This window comes from Pristiophorus japonicus, chromosome 1 (assembly GCF_044704955.1).
Source record: "Pristiophorus japonicus isolate sPriJap1 chromosome 1, sPriJap1.hap1, whole genome shotgun sequence".
Classification (NCBI taxonomy): Eukaryota; Metazoa; Chordata; class Chondrichthyes; family Pristiophoridae; genus Pristiophorus; species Pristiophorus japonicus.
This window is the reverse complement of record NC_091977.1, coordinates 410,851,308-410,859,341: the sequence shown is the minus strand read 5'-3', so window position 1 is coordinate 410,859,341 and position 8,034 is coordinate 410,851,308. Positions and strand designations below refer to the sequence as shown.

Sequence of the window (8,034 nt, the reverse complement as noted above, 5' to 3'; positions counted from 1 at the left end):
CCTTTTAATCTCTCTCCTAGCTCCCTAAAATCTGCCTGCTGGACTTCATCCCTCTTTCTACCTTTGTCATTGGTGCCAATATGGACCACTACCTCTGGCTGTTCACCTTCCCCCCTCAGAATGTCCTGCAGCCGCTCAGTAACATCCTTGACCCTGGCACCAGGGAGGCAACAAACCAGCCTGGAGTCACGTCTGTGGCCGCAGAAATGCCTGTCTGCTCCCCTAACTATCAAATCCCGTACCACTATTGCTCTTCCACTCTTCTACCCCCCCACCAACCCCGCTGTGTAGCTGAGCCAGCCATGGTGTTGTGGACTTGGCTCTGGCTGCACTCCTCAGAGGAACCATCACCCCCACCCGTAGTCAGAACAGAATACTGGTTGGAGAGCAAGATGCATTCAAGGGACTCCTGCACTACCTGCCTGATCCTCCTCTTCTATCTGGCGGTTACCCATTCCCTCTCTGCCTGTACACACTTAAGCTGCGAGGCGAATACCTCTATGGACAGCGGTGGTCACCCTGCAGCTCTATTAATCTAATTAGTGGGTGGGAGGGTTCAAGTGAGCGAAAATTTTAAAAGTCAAAGAATAAGGAGATGGCAATAGAGCAAGGTAGCACTGGGGGAAATGAAAACCAGAGCATGACAGGAAGGGACAGAATGTATAAACATAAAAGTATATCAGAAAGTGGGGTCAAAGCAGGAAAAAATGATTAAAGAAAACAAATTTAAAAGCTCTTTACCTGAATGCATGCAGGATTCGTAACAAAATAGATGAGTTGACGACCCAAATAGATACAAATGGGTATGATCTGATAGCCATTACAGAGACGTGGTTGCAAGGTGACCAAGGCTGGGAACTAAATATTCAGGGGTATTTGACAATTTGGAAGGACAGGCAGAAAGGAAAAAGAGGTGAGATAACTCTGTTAATAAAGGATGAGATCAGTGTGTTAGTGAGAAACGATATTGGCTCAGAAGATCAAGATATTGAATCAGTTTGGGTGGAGATTAGGGGCCCGAAATTGAAGAACTTACTGCCCACTGCCGCTGACTGCCACCGACACTCCTCTGCAACATCCGCCCAGTGCCACTTCCGACGTGACCTGGAGCGGGCAGGGTGGAGAACTGCCATGAAGCGCCCGCAGACGTCAGCGGACGGCCGAGTCACGCAACTGACTTCCCGCCCACCGAGCTACGATATTGATGTGGGCAGGAGTCTGCAATAGAACGGCGGTGGACTGCTGGCTGGAGGCGGGTCTGTCCCCGACAGTCGGTAAGAAGATGGTGAAAAAAAGATTAGTACACTTTCTGTAATTTTTTTCTTTACAGGTACTGACCTGGACGGGGTCCCCTGAAGGTCTTCAGATGTTTTAAAAAAATGTTTTTAATGCTTTTGCTTTTCAGCTCTTCGACCTTCCCTCGGCCCAACTCCATCCTCAGTGGAACTTGGGCAGCAAGCGCCTTTGCTGCCGAGAATGAGGGCTCCTGCTGGCTGCCGCCCAGATTGGCAGCATAAGTCACTCATTTGCCACCCACCAATCTCCAATGAAAACCTCGCTCAAAGTGTCATGTATGTACTTTTGGGATCACTAGCCACCAGATGGCATCACTGTTGGAGGCCAAGTATAAACGGCCAGCCATTTTGTACATGAGTCACTTTGGGCCTTAATAAAGCAGAGCCAAGGTCATACCTCTCGGAGTTAAACAGTACTCAGTCTAACAGTTATTGTGTACACAACATTTGGCGACAAGGCAACAAGAACCTTTGCATGCAAAAATGAGCACAATGGGATCATTGGAGCAATTTGTGGAAGGAGAAGATTGGACAGATTTCGTGAGCCGTTTGAGCCAGTACTTCGTGGCCAACAAAATGAAGGAGGTCGGCGTTATAATGAGGGATGTTCAAGATGCCAGAATATGAGGAGCACAGACATCTTGTGGGGTTGTGAGGCTGAAAAAGATTACAGAGATAGGGAGGGGCAAGACCAAGGAAGGATTTGTAAATAAGGATGAGAATTTTGAAATCAAGGCGTTGTTTAACTGGGAGCCAATATAGGTCAGAAAGCACAGGGGTGATGGGTGATCTTGACTTGATGTGGGTTAGTACACAGGCTGTTCGAGTTTTGGATGACTTCAAGTTTACATAGTCTGGAATGTGGAAGGCCGGCCAGAAGTGAGTTGGAGTAGTCAAGTCTAGAGGTAACAAAGGCATGAATGAGGGTTTCAGCAGCAGAAGAGCTGAGGTAGGGGCGGAGGGGGCAATGTTACGGAGGTGGAAAAAGACAGTTTTCGTTATGCCGCGGATATGTTGCTGGAAACTCCTTTCAGGGTCAAATACGACACCTAAATTGTGAACAGTCTTGTTCACCTTCAGATTGATACTAGGGAGAGGGATGGAGTCAGTGGTTAGGGAACGCAGTTTCTGGTGGGGACCAAAGATAATGGCTTTGGTCTTCCTAATAATTAATTGGAGAAAATTTCTGCTTATCCATTATTGGATGTCGGACAAGCAATCTGATCATTTAGATACCAAGCAGAGGTCGACAGAGTGGTGGAGAGGTAGAGCTGGGTGTCGTCTGCGTACATGTGGAAACTGACTCCGTGTTTTTGGATGATATCGCCAAGGGGCAGCGTACATATGAGAAATAAGAGGGGACCAAGAACAGGTCCTTGGGGGACACCAGAGGTAACAATGCGGGAGTGGGATGAGAAGCCATTGCTGGAGATTTTCTGGCTACGATTAGGTACATAAGAACGGAACCAGGCGAGTGCAGTCCCACCTAGCTGGACATTGGTGGAGAGGCGTTGGAGGAGGATGGAGTGGTCAACTGCGTCAAAGGCTGCAGACAGGTCCAGAAGGACGAGGAGGGATAGTTTACCTTTGTCACGTCACAAAGGATGTAATTTGCGACTTTGATAAGAGCTGCTTCGGTACCGTGGCAGGGTCGAAAACCAGTTTGAAGGGATTCAAACATTGAATTCATGGAAAGATGATCACGGATTTGGGAGGCAACAACACGTTCAAGTACTTTGGACATGAAAGGGAGGTTGGCAATGGGGTGATAGCCAGCAAGCAAAGTGGGGTCAATGGTTGTTTTTTTGAGGAGAGCAGTGATGACAGCAGATTTGAAGGAGAGGGGAACAGTACCTGAGGAGAGAGAACCGTTAACAATGTCGGCTAACATGGGAGCCAGAAAAGGAAGTTGGGTGGTCAGCAGTTTAGTGGGAATAGGGGCAAGAGAGTAGGAAATGGATCTCATAGATAAGATGAGTTTGGAGAGATTAAGAGGTCAGTGAATGCATCTTCAAAAGCCGTCTCCTACCAACTGCACCAATAGCCTTGCACACTGCTCAATGTACAACCCCCACCCCTAATCATTCACTTACCAACAATCTGCATCAATCACAAGGCACATCTCGTATTCCTAGCCTCACCTCCTTGGAGGAGATGGTGCAGGCCATTCTTGGCAGGAGTATGGCCAGCAGCGGGGTTGAAAGGATACAAGATGCTAGTATCTTCATGCATTATCCTCCTTCTGGCATGCACCTCATGCTTACTTGCCTTGCCATCAGCATAACACCATCCTTTGTTCATTTCACACACCCAAGAAATGCAACTTGCCCAGCCAGTGTGTGAGCAAGAATATGTAGAGTTAAGTGAAGAAGAACAAGAAGAAGATTGATTTGACACTCCCAACCACCAGCTCCTCAAGGTCAACCAGAAAGAACATTTGCAATGTCCACCAATGAAATTCAGCAGCCTTCCAACAGCCCTGCTGCAGCCACTGGGGTAGCACTGCATTATATCAGTAGGATAGGCAAAGGCACACACAAGACAGTCACTAAGAGAATGCATATGGGTGATGAGTTGATTTCTTGATGTTACATTAGATGGATGGATGTATATAGATAGAATGGAAAGTTTGCGTTGTGGTGGCTTATATTTCAGCATCAGGGCCAAGAGGACATTGTGATGGTCAGTAACAGATGGAAGGTAACGTGTGGGACTAATGTTGAAAGGGGAATTCGGGTTGTGGTCACTGGGACCGCAGGTAGATGATTCCATCCCGGATATTCCGGCCACAAAGCGACTGTCTGGCTTGCATCCTTCCATCTGATTCCTCCTCTTTGGCTTCCTCCTGTTCGTACTCCTCCTCATCATATTCCTCCTCTTCTGCATCCTCCTCTTCCTGCTTCCTGTACCCTCTGCAAGCGGATGCTGTAAATGTGAAATGACAGCAGAAAATTCTGCAAATACTCAGCTGGTCAGGCAGCATCTCGACCTGAGACATGAACTCTATTTTTCTCTCCATGGATGTTGCGTGACATGCTGAGTATTTGCAGCATGTTCTGTCTTCTCAATGGGCTTCATTTATCATCCGAGCCCTTGCAAGCATCCAGCAGCACTCCCCACACTTAAAAATCTTTAAAATCTATTACAGCAAGCCACCACTTTAATAAAATCAAAAAAGCTACTCCAAGACCTTAAATCCAAACTTACCTGAACAATGTGTCTGTCCCTTTAAGAGGTGCAGACTTCACCACTGTCAACCTGCTTGCACGCCAGGTTAACCTGGTGTGCTTGGGACCCAGTGCTGAATTTAACGTTAGGGTCAAAGTTTGCACTTGTGATGTTTTTTTTCCCAATTTCGTTCCAGATCAACTCTAACGCCAAAGATCACATTGCGCCAATGTGTTTGATCTTAGGCCAAAAGGCCGAGAGGTGAAGTTGCACCGTTCCTGGAAATATTGCAATACCAGGTCGGTGCATGGAGTGGACGGGGCATGCCCCTGATCCAGCTCCCTGTCCAAAAATCAATTCAATATCATGTCCCCATAGGGAATATTAAACTGATAAGAACAGATACTACACTTGATCTTAGCCAAAAGGCCGAGAAGCGATTTGTGATATTGCACACTAATTTACATCACAATGCCACCATTTTGTTTGAGAAGGCAGCTCAAAGGTTTGGACCAAAATGTTTTAGCGCCATTTAATGGTGCTATGGAGTGACGCTAAGGCCACGAATTACTTGCCCCAAATTTTTTAATGCCCTTATGATATTTCTCCTCGGATGCTCACAGGAATCTCAAGGAGATTTATCTTCAATTCCTGGAGAATCAAGAGCAATCAAGGAGGGTTGGCATATCTACCTCATTAGCATGCCATTGGCCAACCTCCCAATCAAAGCAACTTGGAAGTCAGAGGGAAGCAGCTGCCCAGCTCCTGGTCCACAAGGAAATTAACGGACTGAAATTGCCCTGCGTCCTGATTGGGGGCGGTAACCTGCTGGGGCCGGCCCTTCCTGCGCCCGGCGCAGAAGTCCCACCCCGGCCACTGAATTGAGCAATCTTGCGCGCTCCACTTCCTTTAGGGACGGGTCCCGGGGCTATGCTGGGGTGAGTAGTGCAGCGCTATACAACTGTTCCATGTGGTGCTGACACACTTCAACGCCCCTCTCCTTCACTTAAAAGGGAGGGCCACTGCGCACTTTGCAAGGCCTCTGATGGCCTCCACTAGACCAACAGGCCAGCATGGTACAGGGCCTGCAGCCCAGCACCCAAAATGGAGTGTGGGACTGGACGATAGCGGCCCAGACCACGGAAACAAAACGGTTAGTGAGCCAACCTGAGAGTCGGCAAAAATCGAAGATGGCGGCAGAGGGCGCTGGCAACCTCCCGTTTAATTTCCGCCCCGCGAGCGGATGTTAGGTCGCGAAGCTGCTGTTGACACCCGCTCGGCTCAGCCTCGTTGGCCATGTGGCAATTTCCCCCGCAAGCGGTAAGGAGTCAGCATGCAGTACTGAGGGACCGCAACGCACGCAATTATGTCATCGTGAGTTGCGAAGCCGCCTGGGGCACTACCCACGAAGCACAGTGCATGGTAGCACCTCCGCAAACTCCCGGGAAATTTTCCAGGAGCCAGTCGTCCCCACCCTCCACCACCACCCCAACCAAAACGTGTTTTGCTAATGGGCCTCTGAAAAAGGGGCAATTTTTCCCCCCAATTTTTTTTTTTAAACAACCTTTCTCGGCATCCTGTCCACTTTCTGACAGCTTGGGCCTGCTGAGGAAGCCACCAGTCAAGCTTCAGTTTAATATTGCAGTCGGGCAAGATTACATCATTGGAGCATGATTTGCATATTTAGTGAAGGTCCCCGCCAATTTCAAGTAGATGTCCATGACACCTGCAATTTAAAATTTAGAGCAGGGTGGCAAGCCAGTGGGAAAGTCCCTACTTCAATTTTAACTGTTCCTCCACACAGGGGTTTCTGCTGGGCGGAGTGGGCAGGTGTAGGGGGCAGGGAATTGGTTAAAAGCCTATTCGTGGACGTGAACCAAAACTCCATTAATAATTCGTTCATAGATTATAGTGAAATATCTTGTAGATGAAATGATTGCTCCTGATTGCAGAGAAGTAATATAATAATTTATTAAATATTTAATATTGATTTTGAAATTTCTTTTGTTTATAGTGGATCAGCCATGGCTCAGTGAATGCACTCTCATCTCTATGTCAGAAGGTCATGGTTCAAAACCTGAGGCCTGGAGTTATGATCTGGAGGTGTGAGTTCAAATCTCACCACAGCAGCTGGGGAGTTTAAATTCAATTCATTAAATAAATCTGGAATTTTTTTTTAAAAAGCTAGTATCATTATTGTAAAAACCCATTTGGTTCACTAGCATCCTTTAGGGAAGGAAATCTGCCATCCTTACCTGGTCTGGCCTATACGTGACTCCAAACCAAAAGCAATGTAGTTCACTCTTAACTGCAGGTTACTCAGTTGTACCAAACCATTACAGAAAACAATAAGAATAAAACTGGATGGAGCACCCGGAATCGAACTCGACACCGGCTTTGGACATGGCAAAGGCATATCCAGCCCAGTCAACGACCCTGCAAAGTCCTCCACACTAACATCTGGGGACTTGTGCCAAAATTGGGAGAGCTATCCTGCACACTAGTCAAGCAACAGCCTGTCTCGTCATACTCACAGGACCATATCTTTCAGCCAACGTCCCAGACTCCTCCATCACCATCTCTGGATATGTCCTGTCCCACTGGCAGGACAGACCCACAAGAGGTGGCAGCACAGTAGTATGCGGGAGGGAGGGAGTGGCCCTGGGAGTCCCCAACATTGACGCCGGACCCATGAAGTCTCATGGCTTCAGGTCAAGCACGGGCAAGGAAATCTGTTGATTACAACCTACCACCGTCCCTCAGCCGATGAATCATTACTCCTCCATGTTGAACACCACTTGGAAGAAGCACTGAGAGTAGCAAGGGCACAGAATGTACTGTCGCTGGGAACAGGGGAAAAGCTCTTCACTGACTGGAGTCATACCTAGCATAAAGGAAGATGATTGTGGTTGCTGGAGGCCAATCGTCACAGCCCCAAGACATTGCCGCAGGAGTTTGTCAGGGCAGTGTCCTAGGCACAACCATCTTCAGCTGCTTCATCAATGACTTTCCCTCCATCATAAGGTCAGAAGTGGGGATGCTCGCTGATGGTTGCACAGTGTTCAGTTCCATTCGCAATTTCTCAGATAATGAAGCAGTCCATGCCCGCATGCAGCAAGACGTGGATGGCATTCAGGCTTGGGCTGATGAGTGGCAAGTAACTTTCATGCCACACAAGTGCCAGGCAATGACTATCTCCAACAAGTAAGAGTCTAATCATTATCCCTTGACATTCAACGGCATTACCATCGCCAAATCCTCAACCATCGCCATCCTGAGGGTTACCAATGACCAGGAACTTAACTGTACCAGCCACATAAACACTGTGGCTACAAGAGCAGATCAGAGGCTGAGTATTCTGCAGTAAGTGACTCGCTTCCTGACTCCCCAAAGCCTTTCGACCATCTACAAGGCACAAGACAGGAGTGTGATGGAATACTTTCCAATTGCCTGGATGAGTGCAGCTCCAACAACACTCAAGAAGCTCAATACCATCCAGGACAAAGTAACCCACTTGATTGACACCCCATCCACCACTTTAAACATTCATTCTCTCCATCATCGGCATACC

General features: G+C 47.9%; 1 pseudogene; it reads right to left on the bottom strand.

The window, feature by feature from the left end:
• Positions 1–4,725: 4,725 nt before the first annotated feature.
• Positions 4,726–4,904, bottom strand: LOC139278627 (U2 spliceosomal RNA; annotated as a pseudogene).
• Between the last annotated feature and the right edge of the window lie 3,130 nt (positions 4,905–8,034).